The sequence below is a fragment of the Bombina bombina genome, chromosome 6, assembly GCF_027579735.1.
Source record: "Bombina bombina isolate aBomBom1 chromosome 6, aBomBom1.pri, whole genome shotgun sequence".
In the NCBI taxonomy this organism is placed as follows: Eukaryota; Metazoa; Chordata; class Amphibia; order Anura; family Bombinatoridae; genus Bombina; species Bombina bombina.
In genome coordinates this window covers 309,674,680-309,702,040 of record NC_069504.1, presented here as the reverse complement: position 1 = coordinate 309,702,040, position 27,361 = coordinate 309,674,680, and positions in this window count along the sequence as shown.

Sequence of the window (27,361 nt, the reverse complement as noted above, 5' to 3'; positions counted from 1 at the left end):
TATACCCAGTCTTGCTGTCACAGAGCTTATACACCTTTACCCCATATCTGGAGCGTTTGGAAGGAATATACTGCTTGAATCCCAGCCTTCCCTTATACTTCATTAGGGATTCATCAACGCATATATTCCTTCCAGGTGTATAAGCCTCTGCAAACCTGGCAGAAAAGTGGGTTATCAGGGGGCGGATTTTATACAGCCTGTCAAATTGGGGATGCTCCCTAGGGGGGCACAGGCTGTTGTCGCTGAAGTGCATGAAATGCAGAATCATTTCATACCTCTTCCTCGACATAGTCTGGGAGAAAATGGGGGTAGAGCAGATGGGGCTAGTACTCCAGTAGGAGCGAATGGAGGGTTTCTTTATGATGCCCATCAGCATAGTCAATGCCCAGAATTTTTTGAATTCTGGCACATTGATGGGGGCCCATTGCTGCTTTGCCAAATATGTTCCAGGCTTTGCAGCACGGAACTGATGGGCATATAAATTAGTTTGGGCGACAATGTTCCCCAATATATCATCGCCCAGAAACACTTCCAGAAACTGCTGGGGGCTAAAACCTGCCACATCTATATTTATGCCAGCATTTGCTGTGAAGGGTGGGATATCTGGCCTCTGGAGATGAGGCGTTACCCACTCTTCAGCAGCAATGGCAGCAACACGCCTCCTTCTGGCAGGGGGGCTAGCAGGGGGGCTGGCAGGGGGGGTAGCAGGGGGGCTGGCAGGGGGGCTAGCAGCCACAGATACATCACTATCAGTTGAGACTGCATCTAGTGATGTATCTGAGCACATGGCAGGGTCAAAATTGGGGTCTGAGTCAGAAATAGAGGCATCTGACTCTGACGCAAGGATGGCATACGCCTCCTCAGCACTATATCTTTTCTGTGACATTTTTGTATCTGTCACAGAAAACAATTACTAAAAAAAATTAAATTAACTAAATTAATTAACTAAATAAACTAGCAAAAAAGTACAGCTATGCTACTGCCAGTGATTTATAGCGATCACTGGCAAGCTAGGGGTTAATGGCTCTGAAAATTAAATTAAATTAACTAAATGTTTCTGAAAAGAGCCTTTGGGTTTTTAAAAAATTACAACAAAATTAACCCCTAAAAAAATGCACAGACAGCAAAAAAGTACAGTTATGCAACTGCCAGTGATTTATAGCGATCACTGGCAAGCTAGGGGTTAATGGCTCTGAAAATTAAATTAAATTAACTAAATTAATTAACTAAATTAACTAGCAAAAAAGTACAGCTATGCTACTGCCAGTGATTTATAGCGATCACTGGCAAGCTAGGGGTTAATGGCTCTGAAAATTAAATTAAATTAACTAAATGTTTCTGAAAAGAGCCTTTGGGTTTTTAAAAAATTACAACAACAAAATTAACCCCTAAAAAAAATGCACAGACAGCAAAAAAGTACAGCTATGCAACTGCCAGTGATTTATAGCGATCACTGGCAAGCTAGGGGTTAATGGCTCTGAAAATTAAATTAAATTAACTAAATTAATTAACTAAATTAACTAGCAAAAAAGTACAGCTATGCTACTGCCAGTGATTTATAGCGATCACTGGCAAGCTAAGGGTTAATGGCTCTGAAAATTAAATTAAATTAACTAAATGTTTCTGAAAAGAGCCTTTGGGTTTTTAAAAAATTACAACAACAAAATTAACCCCTAAAAAAATGCACAGACAGCAAAAAAGTACAGCTATGCAACTGCCAGTGATTTATAGCGATCACTGGCAAGCTAGGGGTTAATGGCTCTGAAAATTAAATTAAATTAACTAAATGTTTCTGAAAAGAGCCTTTGGGTTTTTAAAAAATTACAACAACAAAATTAACCCCTAAAAAAATGCACAGACAGCAAAAAAGTACAGCTATGCAACTGCCAGTGATTTATAGCGATCACTGGCAAGCTAGGGGTTAATGGCTCTGAAAATTAAATTAAATTAACTAAATGTTTCTGAAAAGAGCCTTTGGGTTTTTAAAAAATTACAACAACAAAATTAACCCCTAAAAAAATGCACAGACAGCAAAATGCAGCAAAAAAAAAGTGCACCTATGCTACTGCCAGTGATATATAGTGATCACTGGCAAGCTAGGGGTTAATGGCTCTGAAAATTAAATTAACTAAATGTTTCTGAAAAGAGCCTTTGGGTTTTTAAAAAATTACAACAACAAAATTAACCCCTAAAAAAATGCACAGACAGCAAAATGCAGCAAAAAAAAGTGCACCTATGTTACTGCCAGTGATATATAGTGATCACTGGCAAGCTAGGGGTTAATGGCTCTGAAAAGAGCCTTTGGTTCTATATTTTTTAACAAATAAAATAAATAAATCTCTCTCTCTGCTAAATACAGGTCTCTCTCTCTCTCCAACAAAATGGCAAGTGAGGAGAGGGAGGGAGATCCACACTGATCATAGTCAATATTTACAAATATTGACATGATCAGACAAATGGGGTATTTTATTATTATTATTTTTTTTAGGGTGGGAGGCTCAGATTGGGTGACCCTAGCTTGCCCCTATGATGATGCAGGCTAGGGACACCCCCAGAGGCCCCATGATGCACTGGGCATCGCCATCTTGGATGCCTAGTGAAGGGGGAGGGGGGGGGGGCTATTTAGGGCTTTTTTTATTTTAATCATTTTTTTTTTTTTATTTTATTTTACAACTAACTAAGTGCCTCGACCCACCGAGGCACTTAGCAAACAAGCAGAGCATCGGAAGCGTGTCCGATCGCTTCCGATGCTCTGAAACACTGCCGGGCTCCACGTGGAGCGAAACCGGAAGTGATCACTCGTGGGGGAGTGATCAATCCGGTCCCGGCACTCTGGAACAGTATTGCAGGATGCCTAGACCTCAAGGCAAGCCTGCAATACTGTTAGAGCAGCTGGAAGCGATTTCGATCGCTTCCAGTGCTCTGTTAAACCGACGACGTATGCCATACGTCCTCGGTCGTTAAGTGCTTTTTTTTTGAGGATGTATGGCATACGTCGTCGGTCGTTAAGGGGTTAAAGGCTGGTGAATAGAATAGGGTAGGGACCTAAACCCTAAAATAGCTACAATATAATTATTCGTTATATTGTAGCTATATTAGGGTTTATTTTACAGGTAAGTATTTAGTTTTAAATAGGAATACTTTAGTTAATAAGATTTAATTTATTTCGTTAGATTAAAATTATATTTAATTTAGGGGGGTGTTAGGGTTAGGGTTAGACTTAGCTTTAGGGGTTAATACATTTATTAGAGTAGCGGCGAGGTCCGGTCCGCAGATTAGGGGTTAATAAGTGTAGGTAAGGTAGCAGTGACATTGGGGGGGCAGATTAGGGGTTAATAAATATAATATAGGTGTCGGCGATGTTAGGGGCAGCAGATTAGGGGTACATAGGTATAATGTAGGTTGCGCCGGTGTCCGGAGCGGCAGATTAGGGGTTAATTGTGTAATGCAGGTGTCAGTGATAGCGGGGGCGGCAGATTAGGGGTTAATAAGTGTAAGGTTAGGGGTGTTTAGACTCGGGGTTCATGTTAGGGTGCAGACTTAGAAACGGTTTCCCGATAGGAAACAATGGGCTGCGTTAGGAGCTTAACGCTGCTTTTTTGCAGGTGTTAGGTTTTTTTTCAGCCCAAACTACCCCATTGTTTCCTATGGGGGAATTGTGCACAAGCATGTTTTTCCAGCTAGCCGCTACCGTAAGCAACGCTGGTATTGAGAGTTGAAGTGGCGGTAAATATGCCTTTACGCTCCCTTTTTGGAGCCTAACGCAGCCCTTCAGAGAACTCTAAATACCAGCGTATTAAACTTAAATTAAACAATTATTGAGAGTTAATACAATTTTGAATAATTTAATATTTAAGTGATATTGCGCATGGGGTGCACTCACTTCTGTTGTATTATATATATATATATATAGTATGAATATTAGCGAATATCCTACAGCGCTAGATTAATGACCTCTGGCTCCTTAACAGAGTGGGTCCCTAGCCACCCACAGTACACGAAATACACAAAAAGAGGCTCAAGGAGCGCCTAACCAAAGGCAAGGTCTAATAGCAAAGAATGTTGGGGAAGTAATATATGTCTTAAAAAGTGCATGTATTTAATAACAGTGATTACATTAATTACATAAAATATATATCACAAGTAAATGCATTGATCCATGACTTAAATAACTACAATCTTAAAATACACCTAATATAGAATAGTAGAGCATGTGCTCTTAGAGTATGACGGTCAGATGAGAACAGTCAAGATAAAAACAACAGTTAAAAAGAATAGAATCAATGTGAAATATAAAAAACATAAAAAACAATGAAAAAGCAGTAAATATGAGGCAATCAATGCCAAGTGTGAGTTAATGCAAGTAAGTACAAAAGTTCAAGGTGTTTGAGAGACAGAATTCGTGAACACCTCTTACAGGTCAAACATGGCAACATCGACACCGCTCTGTATAGATATTTCACCATTTACCAGAAGAGCAATCTGAAAGATTTTAGCTATTATGGGATCCAACTAGTGAAACCGAATTGGAGGGGGGGAAATTATGAGAAGCTACTCATATCAGAATACAGATGGATATTTGAACTAGACTGTCTCTATCCTAAGGGCCAAAACAATAAGGAGGACCTTTCCCACCTGCTAAATCTGAAATGAGCAGATCCCCACCACATTCTGTTGATTTTAATATAATCAAACAAACTAATACCATGTCACAAAATCCATCTGGAACACTCATGATTATACAATAACCATCTCGCTCTAATTTGAGTTGAGTGGGATCTGTAACATGGTCCTGTACTAGGAGATCTAACTATTATTATATTCCCAGTAAATTACAGACAGGTCTCATATACCCCACTCCAAATGGTTGACACCATCCATAAGCTTCCTTCAAATCCAAATGGTTGACATCATTCGTAAGCTTCCTATGTGAAATTATTTAGGACTTATCTATACCTAAATAGTCACATATGACTAAGGTTAGAATTTTTAAACACCATCTCATCGTGGTATATCGGCCTCTATGCCTACAATAAACGTACCTTTATCTTGATATTGATTACCATCATAAGCTTTCTTATATCACACTGAAATTTTCCGGTATCGACGATAGCTCAGTAATACATTTTCCATCATGGGTATCTGGTGATATATGTACACCCTGTCAAAATATTATCTTATGTATTTTATTGAACAAATATAATGTATACACTCAGACCCTTATACTCCATATTCGATCTTGAAATATATTCCAATTTTGGTATTGTTTAAGGGTTATATATGTATGTCATTCATATATCTTATCATGACACATTCATCTTGATATGAGATTATTATTATAAGCTTTTTTGTATTACATTGGAATATTTAGGTACCGATGATGGCTTAGTAATACTTTCTCTATCATGGGTATTTGGTATCATATGCTCAGCTTGTCTATAAATTATCCCATGTCTTCTAATATACAAATATAGCGGTATATATCTAGATCTTTATATTTTATATCATATTTTGGATTATACTTTAATCCTGCTGTTTTCCAGAGGTTTTATATTTATATGTCATTTATACAGATATACATATTTTCACCATTACAAGATTAATCAATTTATAACTTTTTTTTAAATCGTATTTTTACATTATTCTTTAGCTACTTATGCAGTGTAACATTTTCTTAATTAGATTTAAATTGGTATCAATTTTGATATCTGATCACTATTTTGCTAACTGATATGTAATTATGCTTCCATGGATATATACTTGTAACCATTCTAATTCGATCTGATCCCCTTACACACCGGATGGTAAACACAAAGTTAAGGTAATTTACATCCGGAAGCCAACCAGAAGTCTGAGCCGAACCAACTTCCGGTTTGGCGAAACTAACCACTTCTGGTTAGATTGGAAAGTAACGGCAATGGGTTACAACACCTTACAAAACTTCTGGTTTGGCGAAACTAACCACTTCCGGTTAGATTAGAAGCTAACGGTAATGGGTCACAACACTTTATAAATCATCCGAGGCATCATACAAATTTATATACTTTGGGCATAGCTCTAATTGCATACATATGGGCATTGAAACGTATTTGACAACTATGGGAACATATGAACTCAGAATTTCTTCCGGTATAATGTATCCGGTTTATAGGGTCAGTAGATCCGGTTCAGTACTTCCGGTGACTACTGTTTTTGGTGCTAAACACTTAATACTTTTGGCTATACCATAGATATAAAAGAGCTAACTCACCAACCATATACTAGTGTTGAGAAAGGCCCTATAGTGGGCTGAAACGCGTTGGCAATATATGGTGATCTATATTTCAATCACACGTCATTTTTTCAAACAGTACTGCTCTATGTTGTTATTATTTCTTTTTCACAGGATTTGTGGACCTTCACATCTATTGTTTTTTGGTTATCTTATTCTAAGATTGGATTAATTATCACTGAATACTAATTTTGATTTTTGATTGATTTTTTACTTTTCATTTTTTATATATATTTTGCATCACCCATTGGTTTTTGGATATACACAGCTGTACTCATTTTTAATATATTAAATATTAATATACATTTTTTCACATTTTTTGCAATATTTTGAGATTTTTTTGAACACAGCATTTATATTGTGGAGATAACATCATCTTTTTTTGCACCTGCCCATTGGACAACATTTAGGAGGAGAACTGAGATATCACTTGATGAACTTTTGTACTTACTTGCATTAACTCACACTTGGCATTGATTGCCTCATATTTACTGCTTTTTCATTGTTTTTTATGTTTTTTTTATATTTCACGTTGATTCTATGTTTTTAACTGTTGTTTTTATCTTGACTGTTCTCATCTGACCGTCATACTCTAAGAGCACATGCTCTACTATTCTATATTAGGTGTATTTTAAGATTGTAGTTATTTAAGTCATGGATTCATGCATTTACTTGTGATATATATTTTATGTAATTAATGTAATCACTGTTATTAAATACACGCACTTTTTAAGACATATATTACTTCCCCAACATTGTTTGCTATTAGACCTTGCCTTTGGTTAGGTGCTCCTTCAGCCTCTTTTTGTGTATATATATATATATATATATATATATATATATATATATATATATATATATATAATTCCAACAAATAGATAATGGCAATAGTACAATCTTTTAAAAAAACTTCTTCTTTATTTAGAACAACATCAGGATAAAAACATAGCGACGTTTAGAGCCTCTTGGGCCCTTCCTCATGCTATGGATTAAGAACAGATTTCTCCCTTATATACCATCTGTGCATAGGGTGTGGCTTAATTAATTGCAGTGAATTGTACAAACAGAATTTTTTTGATGGTACCCCCAACCGGTCAGGTCAACTTACATTTATTTGCAACATTTTTATCAAAGCCTTAATATTCCTATTGATTCTGTTTAATCTTTATATTTTTATATTTTTTACATCACTTGAGAAAAAACTATATTACATAGATAATTAAAAACAACTATAAAAACAAATGCAGATCATAATCCTTGTTTAATCCATTTGAATATAGAGTTTTCAAATTTTGTATCCACCAAACTTCTTTCTTTTTAAGTAACAGCTCTCTATTGCCTCCTCTTCTTTGCTTAGGGATATGGTCTATGACCTGAAACCTTAGCTGGCTAACTGTGTGCCCTGCAGTGATAAAGTGTGATGAGACAGGTAGTGTCATGTCTTTGCATCTTATTGAAGATTTGTGTGCACTTATTCTGTCTCTGATAGGGTTAATAGTCTCCCCTACATAACCCCGCCCACATGGGCATTTCAAGACATATACTACATAGTTGGTATCACAAGTAAAGAGACCATTAATTTCTCTCTTTTTTGTATCATTAATTTGTGCTACATTTTTACCCTTTATCATTGAGTTGCACTGAGCACAGTGCAAGCAGGGATAAGATCCCTTATTTGCAGTAGTTAAGTAATTGATTGTGTCTTTTTTATCACTACCAGTGTCTGCTTTAACTACATAGTCTCTAATATTTTTTACCCTTTTGTAAGAGTTAATAGGGGGCTGTTGAAACTCTTTAATAATGGGGTTTGTTTTTTCCAATAAATACCAGTGTTTTTTTTTATTATTTTAGAGATGTACTCACTGTATTGGTTATACTCTGAAGTAAAGACAAGTTGATTTTTAGTTTTGTCTTTTTTTGTTTTTTTATGCCCTATTCTCTCCTCTTTTACTGTTTGCTCACATTTCTCAATGACTGCAAGGGGATAGCCTGTCTCTTGAAATTTCTTGGCCATTTGTCTCATTCTTTTCTCCTGTAGCTTTGGGTCTTTCACATTTCTAACTGTCCTAAGGAACTGGCTCTTGGGAATAGAGTTAAATACTCTTTCTGGATGAAAGCTATCATAGTGTAGTATTGTATTGCGGTCCGTTGGTTTACAATACAAATCAGTAACCAAATTACCATTTTGTTTATATACCCATGCGTCTAGATAACTAACTCTGTCATTGGAAAAACAAAGGGTAAATTTCAGACAGCCTATATTACAATTTAATTCTTCTACAAAAAGCTTAAGGGACTCCTCTGTGCCCCTCCATACGCCAAAGATATTATCTATAAATCTAAGCCACACTTTACAGTGCGTTGAATAATAAGTATTGGTGTATACAAACTTTTTTTCATATTGGCTCACAAAGATATTGGCGTATGAAGGGGCCACATTAGAGCCCATTGCCGTTCCTTTTTTTTTGTATGTAGTACGTGTCTTGAAATAGGAAGTCATTTAGATATAGAATGATGTTAAGCATATCTTCTATAAATGAACATTGTAAGTTTGTGTATGTTTCAAGTGACTTTAGTGACTCTAAAACTGCCTGTACCCCTGCCTCATGGGGGATAGCGGTGTAGAGACTCGCAATGTCTAAAGAAAAGAAAATATCTGTCTCATTGATTTCAATTTCTTTGATCTTTCACAAAAAATCCCCTGTATCTTTTAAATAAGATTTCTGATTCTTTGCAATGGGGTTTAGGATTCTATCAAGAAAGACTGCAACATTTGAAAACACAGATTCTGTGCTCACCACAATTGGCCTCCCAGGGGGCTCCTTTAAATTTTTATGAATTTTTGGCGTTGTATAAAACACCGGAGTGATTGTATCTTTTTTTATTAAAAATGTTGCTAAGTCTTTAGTGATAGTTCCATTTTTTAACGCTTTGTCAACAGTGAAAAAAAATTATTTTTGTATTTCAGGGAGTGGATCATGGTCCAATATTAGATAGATACCACCATCAGAAAGTTGTGTAAGGATTTCCTGTATGTAATATTGCCTATCAAGCACAACCACTGCTCTGCCTTTATCTGCATTTTTGATGGAGATTTCAGTGTTGCTGGCTAGATCTCTAAGGGCTTTTACGTTCTGATGGGGTGATATTGTTTTCAACTCTTGGTTTCATATTAACGTACATTTTTTTAATATCAGATTGTACCAGCTTAATGTATGTTTCAACACCTGAATTAATGGTATTAGGTACAAAATTGGACTTGTTCCTAAGGCCTAGGTTATGTATATCAAATTTCCTAGAATTAACCTGTATATCTTCATTTATTGATTTATTAATACTATCTTGTGGGGTATTAAAATGAGCTTTAAGCCTAAGATTTCTGAAGAATCTATATAGGTCTTTCTCTGTTGTAAACTTATTGTGATATGATGTGGGACAATAGGATAACCCTTTATTTAATACATTCATTTCATCATTAGTAAGTTGATACTTCGATATATTAATTACTAATGTCTCTTTATCACTGTCCATGCTTGTTACAATTTCTCGATTAGGACATAAATCATGTAAACTGGGATTTTCTACATTACCAGCCTGGTTACTATTAGCCAGTAGTTCTACTTCTTCCGGCCCCTCTGGCCCCTCTGGTATGGTCTGCTGCGCAGGCGATTGGACTGCCTGGGGTAGGAGCTGTCAATGTTTATACTTCCTTCGTCCCTGCCTGTGTCCACGTCTGTGCTGGACCCTAAAAAATCCTCCGATGAGGATGACTCCATTTCGGCAGCTGCCGCTCTGTTGGGAGCGTTCCTTGCTCCTCTCCATGTTGCGCGTCCTCTTCCAGTTCTGGGTCGCCTCCAACTGACGTCATGCGTCTCACTCTCACCGGACCACCGATAGACACGGTTATATTTATAATCTTCCTCATCACGACCAAACTTCTGTCTTTTGACTTCCTTGAGTTCTTTCTGAAATTCATCAAGTGTTTTCTCGACTTCCATCTTTTATTTTGCCAACTCCTCAGCAGTGAAGTAAGTGCTCAAAGTGGCTTCACTCTCTGAAACTGTTGTTTTTTGGTTCTCAATTTCTTCTTGTAAACATTCGACTGTCCAAACTATAATGTCGAATGAGCACTTATTGAGAATACACTCAAATCTTTTCTTATATTTGATGTTGTTTGTCATGATGGTGGGTCTCAATTTTATTCACAAACCACGGGGTATTCTTCTTACCCTAAAGTACTCAGCCAGGGTGGTGCTGGGAAGTTCATAGGATAAAAGTTTTTTCTTTGCCTTTTCCCAGTTTTTAGCGATATTAGTGTTTGATGTCCCTTTAAGAAAATCTCTGGGGCCTTTAGCCAGTGCAGTTATTCTGGAGGCATCTATATCAGAATAGGAAAAAACATCTTGATCCTCTTTAGTTGTATCCATATTGCAGTGCACGTAACTGTAGCAGGAAAATATGTAACAAATATAGCAGGCAGTCCAGCACTATTTTCCTTTTCTCTCTCAAGGAGTATCACTTTTTGCAATTTTTACCTTTAGAGTGCACGTTTGCCTTGGAGGCCTGCCATCCTCCCATACATAATTCCAAAAAATAGATAATGGCAACAGCACAATCTTTTAAAAAAACTTCTTCTTTATTTAGAACAACATCAGGATAAAAACATAGCGATGTTTCGAGCCTCTTGGGCCCTTCCTCATGCTATGGATTAAGAACAGATTTCTCCCTTATATACCATTTGTGCATAGGGTGTGGCTTAATTAATTGCAGTGAATTGTACAAACAGAATTTTTTTTGATGGTACCCCCAACCGGTCAGGTTCCAACATAATAACTTACATTTATTTGCAACATTTTTATCAAAGCCTTAATATTCCTATTGATTCTGTTTAATCTTTATATTTTTATATTTTTTACATCACTTGAGAAAAAACTATATTACACAGATAATTAAAAACAACTATGAAAACAAATGCAGATCATAATCCTTGTTTAATCCATTTGGATATAGAGTTTTCAAATTTTGTATCCACCAAACTTCTTTCTTTTTAAGTAGCAGCTCTCTATTACCTCCTCTTCTTTGCTTAGGGATATGGTCTATGACCTGAAACCTTACTGTGTGCCCTGCAGTGATAAAGTGTGATGAGACATGTAGTGTAATTTCTTTGCATCTTATTGAAGATTTGTGTGCACTTATTCTGTCTCTGATAGGGTTAATAGTCTCCCCTACATAACCCCGCCCACATGGGCATTTCAAGACATATACTACATAGTTGGTATCACAAGTAAAGAGACCATTAATTCCTCTCTTTTTTTGTATCATTAATTTGTGCTACATTTTTACCCTTTATCATTGAGTTGCACTGACCACAGTGCAAGCAGGGATAAGATCCCTTATTTGCAGTAGTTAAGTAATTGATTGTATCTTTTTTATCACTACCAGTGTCTGCTTTAACTACATAGTCTCTAATATTTTTTACCCTTTTGTAAGAGTTAATAGGGGGCTGTTGAAACTCTTTAATATTGGGGTTTGTTCTTTCCAATAAATACCAGTGTTTTTTTATTATTTTAGAGATGTACTCACTGTGGCCTAGATTTGGAGTTTTGTCGGTAAGGACCCGCGTAGCTAACGCCGGCTTTTTTCTGGCCACACCATAAAAATAACTCTGGTATTGAGAGTCCACATAAAGGCTGCGTTAGGCTCCAAAAAAGGAGCGTAGAGCATTTTTAACGCAGCTTCAACTCTCAATACCAGAGTTGCTTACGCAAGCGGCCAGCCTCAAAAACGTGCTCGTGCACGATTCCCCCATAGAAAACAATGGGGCTGTTTGAGCTGAAAAAAAACCTAACACCTGCAAAAAAGCCGCGTTCAGCTCTTAACGCAGCCCCATTGTTTGCTATGCAGAAACACCTCCTAAGTCTGCACCTAACACCCTAACATGTACCCCGAGTCTAAACACCCCTAACCTTACACTTATTAACCCCTAATCTGCCGTCCCCGCTATCGCTGACACCTGCATTTTATTTTTAACCCCTTAATCTGCCGCTCCGTAAACCGCCGCTACTTACATTATCCTTATGTACCCCTAATCTGCTGCCCCTAACACCGCCGACCCCTATATTATATTTATTAACCCCTAATCTGCCCCCCACAACGTCGCCTCCACCTGCCTACACTTATTAACCCCTAATCTGCCGACCGGACGGCACCGCTATTATTATAAAGTTATTAACCCCTAATATGCCTCACTAACCCTATAATAAATAGTATTAACCCCTAATCTGCCCTCCCTAACATCGCCGACACCTAACTTCAAACATTAACCCCTAATCTGCCGACTGGAGCTCACCGCTATTCTAATAAATGTATTAACCCCTAAAGCTAAGTCTAACCCTAACACTAACACCCCCCTAAGTTAACTATAATTTACATCTAACGAAATTAATTAACTCTTATTAAATAAATGATTCCTATTTAAAGCTAAATACTTACCTGTAAAATAAATCCTAATATAGCTACAATATAAATTATAATTACATTGTAGCTATTTTAGGATTAATATTTATTTTACAGGCAACTTTGTAATTATTTTAACCAGGTACAATAGCTATTAAATAGTTAAGAACTATTTAATAGTTACCTAGTTAAAATAATTACAAAATTACCTGTAAAATAAATCCTAACTTAAGTTACAATTAAACCTAACACTATACTATCATTAAATTAATTAAATAAAATACCTACAATTACCTACAATTAAACCTAACACTACACTATCAATACATTAATTAAATACAATATCTACAAAAAAATACATTTAAATAAACTAACTAAAGTACAAAAAAATAAAAAAGAACTAAGTTACAAAAAATAAAAAATATTTACAAACATAAGAAAAATATTACAACAATTTTAAACTAATTACACCTACTCTAAGCCCCCTAATAAAATAACAAAGCCCCCCAAAATAAAAAAAATGCCCTACCCTATTCTAAATTACTAAAGTTCAAAGCTCTTTTACCTTACCAGCCCTGAACAGGGCCCTTTGCGGGGCATGCCCCAAGAAGTTCAGCTCTTTTGCCTGTAAAAAAAAACATACAATACCCCCCCCCCAACATTACAACCCACCACCCACATACCCCTAATCTAACCCAAACCCCCCTTAAATAAACCTAACACTAAGCCCCTGAAGATCTTCCTACCTTGTCTTCACCCTGCCAGGTTCACCGATCGGTCCAGAAGAGCTCCTCCGATGTCCTGATCCAAGCCCAAGCGGGGGGCTGAAGAGGTCCATGATCCGGCTGAAGTCTTCATCCAAGCGGGGCAGAAGAGGTCTTCCATCCGATTGAAGTCTTCTATGGTCATCCATCCGGAGCGGAGCGGCAGGATCCTGAGGATCTCCGACGCGGAACATCCATCCTGGCCGACGACTGAACGACGAATGACGGTTCCTTTAAATGACGTCATCCAAGATGGCATCCCTCAAATTCTGATTGGCTGATAGGATTCTATCAGCCAATCGGAATTAAGGTAGGAATATTCTGATTGGCTGATGGAATCAGCCAATCAGAATCAAGTTCAATCCGATTGGCTGATTGGATCAAGACTTCAGCCGGATCATGGACCTCTTCAGCTCCCGCTTGGATGATGACTTCAGCCGGATCATGGACCTCTTCAGCCCCCCGCTTGGGCTTGGATCAGGACATCGGAGGAGCTCTTCTGGACCGATCGGTGAACCTGGCAGGGTGAAGACAAGGTAGGAAGATCTTCAGGGGCTTAGTGTTAGGTTTATTTAAGGGGGGTTTGGGTTAGATTAGGGGTATGTGGGTGGTGGGTTGTAATGTTGGGGGGGGTATTGTATGTTTTTTTTTACAGGCAAAAGAGCTGAACTTCTTGGGGCATGCCCCGCAAAGGGCCCTGTTCAGGGCTGGTAAGGTAAAAGAGCTTTGAACTTTAGTAATTTAGAATAGGGTAGGGCATTTTTTTATTTTGGGGGGCTTTGTTATTTTATTAGGGGGCTTAGAGTAGGTGTAATTAGTTTAAAATTGTTGTAATATTTTTCTTATGTTTGTAAATATTTTTTTATTTTTTGTAACTTAGTTCTTTTTTATTTTTTGTACTTTAGATAGTTTATTTCATTATAGTTATTTGTAGGTGTTGTATTTAATTTATTTATTGATAGTGTAGTGTTAGGTTTAATTGTAGATAATTATAGGTATTTTATTTAATTAATTTATTGATAGTGTAGTGGTAGGTTTAATTGTAACTTAGGTTAGGATTTATTTTACAGGTAAATTTGTAATTATTTTAACTATTTTAGCTATTAAATAGTTCTTAACTATTAAATAGCTATTGTACCTGGTTAAAATAAATACAAAGTTACCTGTAAAATAAATATTAATCCTAAAATAGCTACAATGTAATTATAATTTATATTGTAGCTATATTAGGATTTATTTTACAGGTATTTAGCTTTAAATAGGAATAATTTATTTAATAAGAGTTAATTAATTTAGTTAGATTAAAATTATATTTAACTTAGGGGGGTGTTAGTGTTAGGGTTAGACTTAGCTTTAGTGGTTAATACATTTATTAGAATAGCGGTGAGCTCCGGTCGGCAGATTAGGGGTTAATAATTGAAGTTAGGTGTCGGCGATGTTAGGGAGGGCAGATTAGGGGTTAATACTATTTATTATAGGGTTAGTGAGGCGGATTAGGGGTTAATAACTTTATTATAGTAGTGGTGCGGTCCGCTCGGCAGATTAGGGGTTAATAAGTGTAGGCAGGTGGAGGCGACGTTGAGGGGGGCAGATTAGGGGTTAATAAATATAATATAGGGGTCGGCGATGTTAGGGCAGCAGATTAGGGGTACATAAGTATAACGTAGGTGGCGGCGCTTTGCGGTCGGCAGATTAGGGGTTAATTATTGTAGGTAGCTGGCTGCGATGTTGTGGGGGGCAGGTTAGGGGTTAATAAATATAATACAGGGGTTGGCGGTGTTAGGGGCAGCAGATTAGGGGTACATTAGTATAACGTAGGTGGCGGGGATTAGGGGTTAAAAAAATTTAATCGAGTGGCGGCGATGTGGGGGGACCTCGGTTTAGGGGTACATAGGTAGTTTATGGGTGTTAGTGTACTTTAGAGTACAGTAGTTAAGAGCTTTATGAACCGGCGTTAGCCCAGAAAGCTCTTAACTACTGACTTTTTTCCTGCGGCTGGAGTTTTGTCGTTAGATGTGTAACGCTCACTTCAGACACGACTCTAAATACCGGAGTTATTAAGATCCCATTTAAAAGATAGGATACGCAATTGACGTAAGGGGATCTGCGGTATGGAAAAGTCGCGGCTGAAAAGTGAGCGTTAGACCCTATTTTGAGTGACTCCAAATACCGGAGGTAGCCTAAAACCAGCGTTAGGAGCCTCTAACGCTGGTTTTCACGGCTAACGCCAAACTCCAAATCTAGGCCTGTATTGGTTATACTCTGAAGTAAAGACAAGTTGATTTTTAGTTTTGTCTTTTTTTGTTTTTTTATGCCCTATTCTCTCCTCTTTTACTGTTTGCTCACATTTCTCAATGACTGCAAGGGGATAGCCTCTCTCTTGAAATGTATTGGCCATTTGTCTCATTCTTTTCTCCTGTAGCTTTGGGTATTTCACATTTCTAACTGTCCTAAGGGAATGACGCTTGGGTATAGCGTTAAATACTCGTTCTGGATGAAAGCTATCATAGTGTAGTATTGTATTGCGGTCCGTTGGTTTACAATACAAATCAGTAACCAAATTACCATTTTGTTTGTATACCCATGTCTAGATAACTAACTCTGTCATTGGAAAAACGAAGGGTAAATTTCAGACAGCCTATATTACAATTTAATTCTTCTACAAAAACCATAAGGGACTCCTCTGTGCCCCTCCATACGCCAAAGATATCATCTATAAATCTAAGCCACACTTTACAGTGCGTTGAATAATAAGTATTATTGGCTCACAAAAATATTGGCGTATGAAGGGGCCACATTAGAGCCCATAGCCGTTCCTTTTTTTTGTATGTAGTACGTGTCTGTAAAGTGTGGCTTAGATTTATAGATGATATCTTTGGCGTATGAGAGAGAGGCTATCCCCTTGCAGTCATTGAGAAATGTGAGCAAACAGTAAAAGAGGAGAGAATAGGGCATAAAAAAACAAAAAAAGACAAAATAAAAAATCAACTTGTCTTTACTTCAGAGTATAACCAGTACAGTGAGTACATCTCTAAAATAATAAAAAAACACTGGTATTTATTGGAAAGAACAAACCCCAATATTAAAGAGTTTCAACAGCCCCTATTAACTCTTACAAAAGGGTAAAAAATATTAGAGACTATGTAGTTAAAGCAGACACTGGTAGTGATAAGAAAGACACAATCAATTACTTAACTACTGCAAATAAGGGATCTTATCCCTGCTTGCACTGTGCTCAGTGCAACTCAATGATAAAGGGTAAAAATGTAGCACAAATTAATGATACAAAAAAGAGAGAAATTAATAGTCTCTTTACTTGTGATACCAACTATGTAGTATATGTCTTGAAATGCCTATGTGGGCAAGGTTATGTAGGGGAGACTATTAATCCTATCAGAGACAGAATAAGTGCACACAAATCTTCAATAAGATGCAAAGACATGACACTACCTGTCTCATCACACTTTATCACTGCAGGGCACACAGTTAGCCAGCTAAGGTTTCAAGTCATAGACCATATCCCTAAGCAAAGAAGAGGAGGCAATAGAGAGCTGTTACTTAAAAAGAAAGAAGTTTGGTGGATACAAAATTTGAAAACTCTATATCCAAATGGATTAAACAAGGATTATGATCTGCATTTGTTTTTATAGTTGTTTTTAATTATCTGTGTAATATAGTTTTTTCTCAAGTGATGTAAAAAATATAAAAATATAAAGATTAAACAGAATCAATAGGAATATTAAGGCTTTGATAAAAATGTTGCAAATAAATGTAAGTTATTATGTTGGAACCTGACCGGTTGGGGGTACCATCAAAAAAAATTCTGTTTGTACAATTCACTGCAATTAATTAAGCCACACCCTATGCACAGATGGTATATAAGGGAGAAATCTGTTCTTAATCCATAGCATGAGGAAGGGTCCAAGAGGCTCGAAACATCGCTATGTTTTTATCCCGATGTTGTTCTAAATAAAGAAGAAGTATTTTTAAAAGATTGTGCTGTTGCCATTATCTATTTTTTGGAATTATGTATGGGAGGATGGCAGGCCTCCAAGGCAAACGTGCACTCTAAAGGTAAAAATTGAAAAAATTGATACTCCTTGAGAGAGAAAAGGAAAATAGTGCTGGACTGTCTGCTATATTTGTTATATATATACAGGGAGTGCAGAATTATTAGGCAAGTTGTATTTTTGAGGATTAATTTTATTATTGAACAACAACCATGTTCTCAATGAACCCAAAACACTCATTAATATCAAAGCTGAATAGTTTTGGAAGTAGTTTTTAGTTTGTTTTTAGTTATAGCTTATTAAGGGGGATATCTGTGTGTGCAGCTGACTATTACTGTGCATAATTATTAGGCAACTTAACAAAAAACAAATATATACCCATTTCAATTATTTATTTTTACCAGTGAAACCAATATAACATCTCAACATTCACAAATATACATTTCTGACATTCAAAAACAAAACAAAAACAAATCAGTGACCAATATAGCCACCTTTCTTTACAAGGACACTAAAGCCTGCCATCCAAGGATTCTGTCAGTGTTTTGATCTGTTCACCATCAACATTGCGTGCAGCAGCAACCACAGCCTCCCAGACACTGTTCAGAGAGGTGTACTGTTTTCCCTCCTTGTAAATCTCACATTTGATGATGAACCCCAGGTTCTCAATGGGGTTCAGATCAGGTGAACAAGGAGGCCATGTCATTAGATTTTCTTCTTTTATACCCTTTCTTGCCAGCCACGCTGTGGAGTACTTGGACGCGTGTGATGGAGCATTGTCCTGCATGAAAATCATGTTTTTCTTGAAGGATGCAGACTTCTTCCTGTACCACTGCTTGAAGAAGGTGTCTTCCAGAAACTGGAAGTAGGACTGGGAGTTGAGCTTGACTCCATCCTCAACCCGAAAAGGCCCCACAAGCTCATCTTTGATGATACCAGCCCAAACCAGTACTCCACCTCCACCTTGCTGGTGTCTGAGTCGGACTGGAGCTCTCTGCCCTTTACCAATCCAGCCACGGGCCCATCCATCTGGCCCATCAAGACTCACTCTCATTTCATCAGTCCATAAAACCTTAGAAAAATCAGTCTTGAGATATTTCTTGGCCCAGTCTTGACGTTTCAGCTTGTGTGTCTTGTTCAGTGGTGGTCGTCTTTCAGCCTTTCTTACCTTGGCCATGTCTCTGAGTATTGCACACCTTGTGCTTTTGGGCACTCCATTGATGTTGCAGCTCTGAAATATGGCCAAACTGGTGGCAAGTGGCATCTTGGCAGCTGCACGCTTGACTTTTCTCAGTTCATGGGCAGTTATTTTGCGCCTTGGTTTTTCCACACACTTCTTGCGACCCTGTTGACTATTTTGAATGAAACGCTTGATTGTTCGATGATCACGCTTCAGAAGCTTTGCAATTTTAAGAGTGCTGCATCCCTCTGCAAGATATCTCACTATTTTTGACTTTTCTGAGCCTGTCAAGTCCTTCTTTTGACCCTTTTTGCCAAAGGAAAGGAAGTTGCCTAATAATTATGCACACCTGATATAGGGTGTTGATGTCATTAGACCACACCCCTTCTCATTACAGAGATGCACATCACCTAATATGCTTAATTGGTAGTAGGCTTTCGAGCCTATACAGCTTGGAGTAAGACAACATGCATAAAGAGGATGATGTGGTCAAAATACTCATTTGCCTAATAATTCTGCACTCCCTGTATATATATATATATATATATATATATATATATGTGTGTGTGTGTGTGTGTGTGTGTGTGTACATATATATTAATGTATATATATATATATATATATATATATATATATATATATATATATATATATATATATATATATATATGTGTGTGTGTCTGTGTGTACATATATATTAATGTATTTATATGTGTATATATGTATTTACAGATATATATATATATACACATATAAACACATAAATATATATGTACACACATATAGGTATATATATATATATATATATATATATACTGTGTATATATATATATATATATATACACAAATACAGTCTAGCACTTGCTCAAAAGCTCTCAGCTAAGTTTAAAAGAAACTGGAAGAGTCAGTTACTGCATTTGGCCAAAAGGGACAAGCAGAGGTACCACGTCAAGGTCTCTTCCAAAACCTGGGACCCTAATACAGCCACACAAATGCAGGCTCACACACAAGTGCAAGCTCATATTCAAACAAACTGGGAACTAGTCAGGATTCACAGACTTTTGTAATCACTCTTAAGCACAAGAAAAACAAGGGACGTGGAACAGTACTCCCAGACCGGACCAGGGACACATCACATGACCCTGAAACACTGCTCAGCTATGGTACTATTGCACTCTCAAAAAGCTGCACTATTTCTAGAGTCACATGCAGTCTTGGCCCAGACCAGCCAGTTTTTTTGAATATGAGCTTGCACCTGTGTGTGAGCCTGCATTTGTATGGCTGTATTAGGGTCCCAGGTTTTGGAAGAGACCTTGACGTGGTACCTGGGCTTGTCCAATTTGGCCAAATTCAGTAACTGTCTCTTCCAGTTTCTTTTAAACTTAGCTGAGAGCTTGTGAGTGAGTGCTAGACTTTACTTGTGTGTGTATTGTAATGTCTGTTTAGTAATTTACCCTAGGTACTTGCTCCCAGGCTGGTCTTGACCAAGAATGTGACTCTAGAAATAGTGCAGCTTTTTAAGAGTGCTATAGCACGATAGCTGAGCAGTGTTTTAGGGTCATGTGATGTGTCCCAGGTCCTGTCTAGGAGTACTATTCCACTTCCCTTGTTTTGCTTGTGCTTAAGATTGATTACAAAAGTCTGTGAACCCTGACTAGTTCCCAGTTTGTTTGAATATGAGCTTGCACCTGTGTGTGAGCCTGCATTTGTCTGGCTGTATTAAGGTCCCGGGTTTTGGAAGAGACCTTGACGTAAGTTTACATGCAATGCATCTGATTTCAAGCAAATGGTAACATAAGTAAGAAATACTAAGTTAGAAAGGTCTGATGGATGCACAAGTAAGCAATACACTTTTTATGTATTCACTATTTGCATTCGGCATATCTGTCGAACAGATGGTACAAATATAGTATACACTTAAACAGACAATACGAGCTGGTAACCTGACACTTTACTTATCAGCTTAGAGAATATTTGTGATCTAGTAAGAGGTCGTAGTTTACCATACCTACTGTTTTGCTACAAGGGATTTTGTGTGTTAACTAAAGTTGGCATTTTGCCAAATAATCACTTATTTCGTTATAGGTTCCATCATAATATTAAAATATGTCAGAATTATCATGTATTGTATTTTATTTATATTGTATTTATTATTGTGTAATCATGATGTTGTTACATTGTCAAATAATGTTGTTACATATGGTCTGCTTACATTAGTTCTTATGACATGTTCAATTGGGCAACACCCACTTCAGGTGTTGCCTATTGTATGAGTTTATTTGTATGACATATATAGCAAGTGTTTTTTACCCATTGTATTAAGCCTGATGAAACAGCAACTGGTTGGCTGAGAAACGCGTCGCTATTTTTTATTTATTTTAATAAAGTACGTTTTTGTACTTACCACCTGCTGCCGTACATCTTATTATCCTATTTTCAATTTGGTCCATTGACTGTTGGGAGTTCCTGACTGTTGGGAGTTCCTGCCACACCAGGTGTCAGTCTACTGGGTGACTGTTTTATCCCAGTTTGTCTCTAATGCACCAAGGGAGGTGCTCTTCCAAATATGAGTGCAACCTTATTACACCTTACTTTACGCACCTCAAACAATACTATGCCAAATTGGTGCTGTCTTGTGTTTACATCATTCACAGATTGCTGAATACACACCGGAGGTTAGTCTGCTGGGTGACTGTGTTTGATCCCAGCCTGCTCCTTCTGCACCACTAGGGTGCTGCACCAATGTGAGTGTATCTATCACATAATATTTTTTCAAACAATATTGGGCAATGTGGCGCTCCTGTCTTTTTATGTTGTCTACAGATTACTGATTCAGGATTGTGGACTTGATCCTCCTACAGATAGCTGCCTTGACCTGCAACCATCCATTGTCTTTGGTGACACCATTATTTTTGTATGGGACTTCACCATTACTAATATTAATATATGTATTGCCTCCTGCATCCACTGATTTAGTCATACTTGATTGCATTTAGACAATATATTCCACTGTTACTAATTTTGTAATATATAGTTTATCCAGCTTTTTAAGCATATACATTTGGTTGTGGCTGACCCCTATATATATTTCATCTGTTTTAATTATACTTGATTTTTATTCTGCATATTTACAGTGTCTGATTATACCACTGCTTGTTTTATTTTGCATATTTTACATTGCTTGGCTTCATACTTAGCCTGTTGATGCTCCTATTCAACCCACAATTATATCTCTTCTTCCTTGATCCTGTTAGGTGATCTAGAATAGTGAGCTTGTATGTTTCACTGCCACCCCCTGCATATTTGTAGCCAATCGGCCGTTAGCAGGGGGTGTCAATCAGCCCAATCATATAGGATCGTGCGGATTGAACACTGCAGCCTCAGAGGCAGCAGAGAAGTTATGGAGCAGCAGTCTTTAGATCACTGCTTCATAACTTCTGTTTCTGGTGAGCAATTTTTGCAATTTTTACCTTTAGAGTGCACGTTTGCCTTGGAGGCCTGCCATCCTCCCATACATAATTCCAAAAAATAGATAATGGCAACAGCACAATCTTTTAAAAAAACTTGGCCAAGGCTGCATGTGACTCTAGAAATAGTGCAGCTTTTTAAGAGTGCTATAGCACCATAGCTGAGCAGTGTTTTAGGGTCATGTGATGTGTCCCCGGTCCTGTCTGGGAGTACTGTTCCACTTCCCTTGTTTTGCTTGTGCTTAAGATTGATTACAAAAGTCTGTGAACCCTGAGTAGTTCCCAGTTTGTTTGAATATGAGCTTGCATCTGTGTGTGAGCCTGCATTTGTCTGGCTGTATTAGGGTCCCGGGTTTTGGAAGAGACCTTGATGTGGTACCTGGACTTGTCCCATTTGGCCAAATGTGGTAACTGACTCTTCCAGTTTATTAACGGGAAAAAAGACAGACGAATAACAACATGATAGATTAAGTTTACATGCGATGCATCTGATTTCAAGCAAATGGTAACATAAGTAAGAAATACTAAGTTAGAAAGGTCTGATGGATGCACAAGTAAGCAATACACTTTTTATGTATTCACTATTTGCATTCGGCATATCTGTCGAACAGATGGTACAAATATAGTATACACTTAAACAGACAATACGAGCTGGTAACCTGACACTTTACTTATCAGCTTAGAGAATATTTGTGATCTAGTAAGAGGTCGTAGTTTACCATACCTATTGTTTTGCTACAAGGGATTTTGTGTGTTAACTAAAGTTGGCATTTTGCCAAATAATCACTTATTTCGTTATAGGTTCCATCATAATATTAAAATATGTCAGAATGATCATGTATTGTATTTTATTTATATTGTATTTATTATTGTTTAATCATGATGTTGTTACATTGTCAAATAATGTTGTTACATATGGTCTGCTTACATTAGTTCTTATGACATGTTCAATTGGGCAACACCCACTTAAGGTGTTGTCTATTGTATAAGATTATTTGTATGACATATATAGCATGTGTTTTTTACCCAAAAACGCGTCGCTATTTTTTATTTATTTTAATAAAGTACGTTTTTGTACTTACCACCTGCTGCCGTACATCTTATTATCCTATTTTCAATTTGGTCCATTGACTGTTGGGAGTTCCTGACTGTTGGGAGTTCCTGCCACACCAGGTGTCAGTCTACTGGGTGACTGTTTTATCCCAGTTTGTCTCTAATGCACCAAGGGAGGTGCTCTTCCAAATGTGAGTGCAACCTTATTACACCTTACTTTACGCACCTCAAACAATACTATGCCAAATTGGTGCTGTCTTGTGTTTACATCATTCACAGATTGCTGAATACACACCGGAGGTCTGTCTGCTGGGTGACTGTGTTTGATCCCAGCCTGCTCCTTCTGCACCACTAGGGGTGCTGCACCAATGTGAGTGTATCTATCACATAATATTTTTTCAAACAATATTGGGCAATGTGGCGCTCCTGTCTTTTTATGTTGTCTACAGATTACTGATTCAGGATTGTGGACTTGATCCTCCTACAGATAGCTGCCTTGACCTGCAACCATCCATTGTCTTTGGTGACACCATTATTTTTGTATGGGACTTCACCATTACTAATATTAATATATGTAACCCAAAATTATATCTCTTCTTCCTTGATCCTGTTAGGTGATCTAGAATAGTGAGCTTGTATGTTTCACTGCCACCTCCTGCATATTCGTAGCCAATCGGCCGTTAGCAGGGGGTGTCAATCAGCCCAATCATATAGGATCGTGCGGATTGAACACTGCAGCCTCCGAGGCAGCGGAAAAGTTATGGAGCAGCGGTCTTTAGATCACTGCTTCATAACTTCTGTTTCTGGCGAGCCATCCGGCCCTTGTTAAATCGACCCCTAAGTGTCTTTATATATGTATTGTTTGATTTACATTAATTTTATCTATATAGATTCTTCTTTTTTGTATATATATATATATATATATATATATATATATATATATATATATATATATTATATATATTTGTTCAGTGATCAAGTATAATATGTGTGATTGTATATCTTTTGCTATTATTTCTTAGTTTTTACGATTTGTAAGACTCAAGCCATTTATTTTAGCCATATTTATTGAAATATGTTTATACATGTATCAATTATATTGCACACAATGATGATAATAACTATGTCTACAAATAGTATCATTGAGTGCAATGTTGATAATTAATATACATGTTTCTAACATCCTCTTGGAGTACCCATTAGGAGAGTTCACACAAAACAAAGGTAATTTGATGATCTAATTATTTTTTTCATTTTGGGCACATTTCCTTTTATACCATATGCCCATATATTAAGATTATTGCCATCAACAAAAATGGCGGTCTTGTTCCTATCTAGAGACAAATGTGAACCGGAAGTGATATAGCTGAAGACTTGCCAGAAACACAAGTTATGGAGAAGCGGTCTTTAGCTCCATAACCCTGTCCGCCTGCTCTGATGAGGCGGACAGGAATTGCCACAATTCAACCCAATCGAGTACGATTGGGTTGATTGACACCTCCCTGCTGGCAGCTCATTGGCTACGAGTCTGCAGGGGGCGGCGTTGCACCAGCAGCTCTTGTGAGCTGCTGGTGCAATGCTGAATACGGAGAGCGCATTGCTCTCCGCATTCAGCGATGTCTGTTGAACCTGATCCGCAGTGTCGGATCAGTTCTGACAGACATTTGGTAAATCGGCCTCTATGTCTTGAGAAAAGCCCTCTATTGGGCCGAAACATGTTGACAATACCAGACTGTGGCTCAAGATCTTCCTTATCTTTCTGATGAAGCTTTTTGATACAGCTTTTTGGTGAGCATTTCTTCATTTGCGTTATTATATCTAGAAGATTTTGCACCTTTTTCCTTTTTTTGTTTTTCTAGGCAACCTCAAGTGGACCTATCTTGCTTACACTGGGATTTTATTGTAATCTAATTTTTTCATGTGTACACATTTTTATTTTTTATTTTTTAATACTTATCTGTTTTCTTCTTGTGACTATGGATATTCTTTATTGGGACATTTTCACACCTCCACATTAAAGGATCACCTTCACTTAGAACTCTCTCACAGACTTGTCTATATATGTATTTTTCTTAAATTTTTTTGTTTTAGTTTTTCTCAGCATATTTTCATAAATCCCATTTTTTTCTCTCTCTATCCCCAGTGGGGTGTGCTCTTCAGTTTTATTGTCTTATTGTTTTATTTTGGTTGGTGTAATAAATGTAAAATTTTTATGTATATTTTTATGCAATCATCTGTTTTAATTCTACTTGATTTTTATTCTGCATATTTACAGTGTCTGATTATACCACTGCTTGATTTATTTTGCCTATTTTACATTGCCTGGCTTCATACTTTAGCCTGTTGACGCTCCTATTCAACCCAAAATTGTATCTCTTCTTCCTTGATCCTGTTAGGTGATTTAGAATAGTGAGTTTGTACGTTTCACTGGCACTGTTAACTATTTCCTGTGTCTATCATTTTGCTCAGGAGATGTAAGGCATTTGACTTCAAAGTGGATCTTTACCTATATATTAACCCCTTTGCAGGTGGTGGGGTCAGTAATACAAAAATAAAATCTTTTATAACAAACTACATTATGTACATTTTGCATTATAGAACATTCCTTTAATTCTAATGAATACGCTGTATAGAAAAGTATTCTTTTATTTTATGTTTTTTTTATAAAGTAATATATAATTATTTAAACATATTCTCAATAACCCTAAATGGGCTTTGTGAACTGACCATGTATTGCTTTATTAATGCAAGTGATAACTCTGAATTAAAGACACATGATATAAAAATCCATCCTCATCTAAATTATATTATCACTTGCCTAAACAATTCAACCTGGACCATATCATCAGCTTTTCGGAAATACCACATATTTGCTATATTTATTCAATCATGTATAGTGTGTCTAAAATTTATGGTCAAGCCAGCCAAGCTCTATTGTACCACAGATAAAATCTTATTTTTTATCACAATAGTTATCCAAATAATCAACATTTTAGTCCACACAACTGTTATTATTTTGAAAAGATCCATCTGGAAACATAACATAAAAAAATTGCCGCCATCTGGTCACAAATTACACGTTGCAGGATAAATGATTAATAATTGTATTTAGAAAGATATAATTAGCAATATTTATATTCTATGTCTATGGGAAACATGAAAGTTAATATTCTGCAATCTCAGGGCAATTGATTCAAAGAATCATAGAAATGAATGAAACTATTGAAATGCTAAAGACCAAAAGAAAAGAAAAAAGGATTTATGATTTGAGATAACATATGGTCATTGTAGCATCATTTGTTTATTGCAAAAGTCTTTTTGTATTCTGTTTTGCATTATATTACTGTAAAATATTTGAACTTTAAAATAATATAATGCTACATTCATACTTAAACCAAGTTGCACGTTACTTTTTCCAAGTATGTAATCAAGCCAGGAGGAAGTCTTATTAAACATGCACTTTTAAACATATAACGATTTTCTTCTTTGTAGACATTTTTAGCTTCAAATAAAAAACATATTGAGCAGATTTCAATGTTAAATGCTAAGTAAAGTAAGAATTAAACTTCCATGATTCAGATAAAGCATGCAATTTTAAACAACTTTCCAATATACTTCTATTATATAATTTTCTATGTTCACTTGGTATCCATTGTAGAAAAGCATACCTAGGTAGGTTCAGGAACAGCAATGCACTACTGGGAGCTAGCTTCTGATTGGTGGCTGTGATGGCTATCTTCACCAATGGACATTATTACATGATGGACTAATATTATTATAGTAATTCTTTGTGGAATGCTCTGTATACTGGAGGATGTCAAAGGATAGAAGATGCATTCCTGACTTAGCTGTTATAGGAGATGTTTATTACCTGATCATGTGAGTTGAATCCTTATTGCCTATAAAAATATTAACAAAACAATTGTGAAGTCCTTTTTGTCAGAGATAGCTGGGATGGGGGTTGCATTTGTTTAATTGTCTTTGGGATGCACATGAACTTGGATAATGAGATAGGTTCTGTATAAATATATATGTGTGGTGTTGAATAAATGATATATACTTAGACAGTTTGAGTTTGTTGAATCTGGGGGAAATCCTTCCCTTTCAGCTAATCGCTTGAGTTTCCAGTGAGTAAAGTATATGTAAAGAGTGCTCTGGCT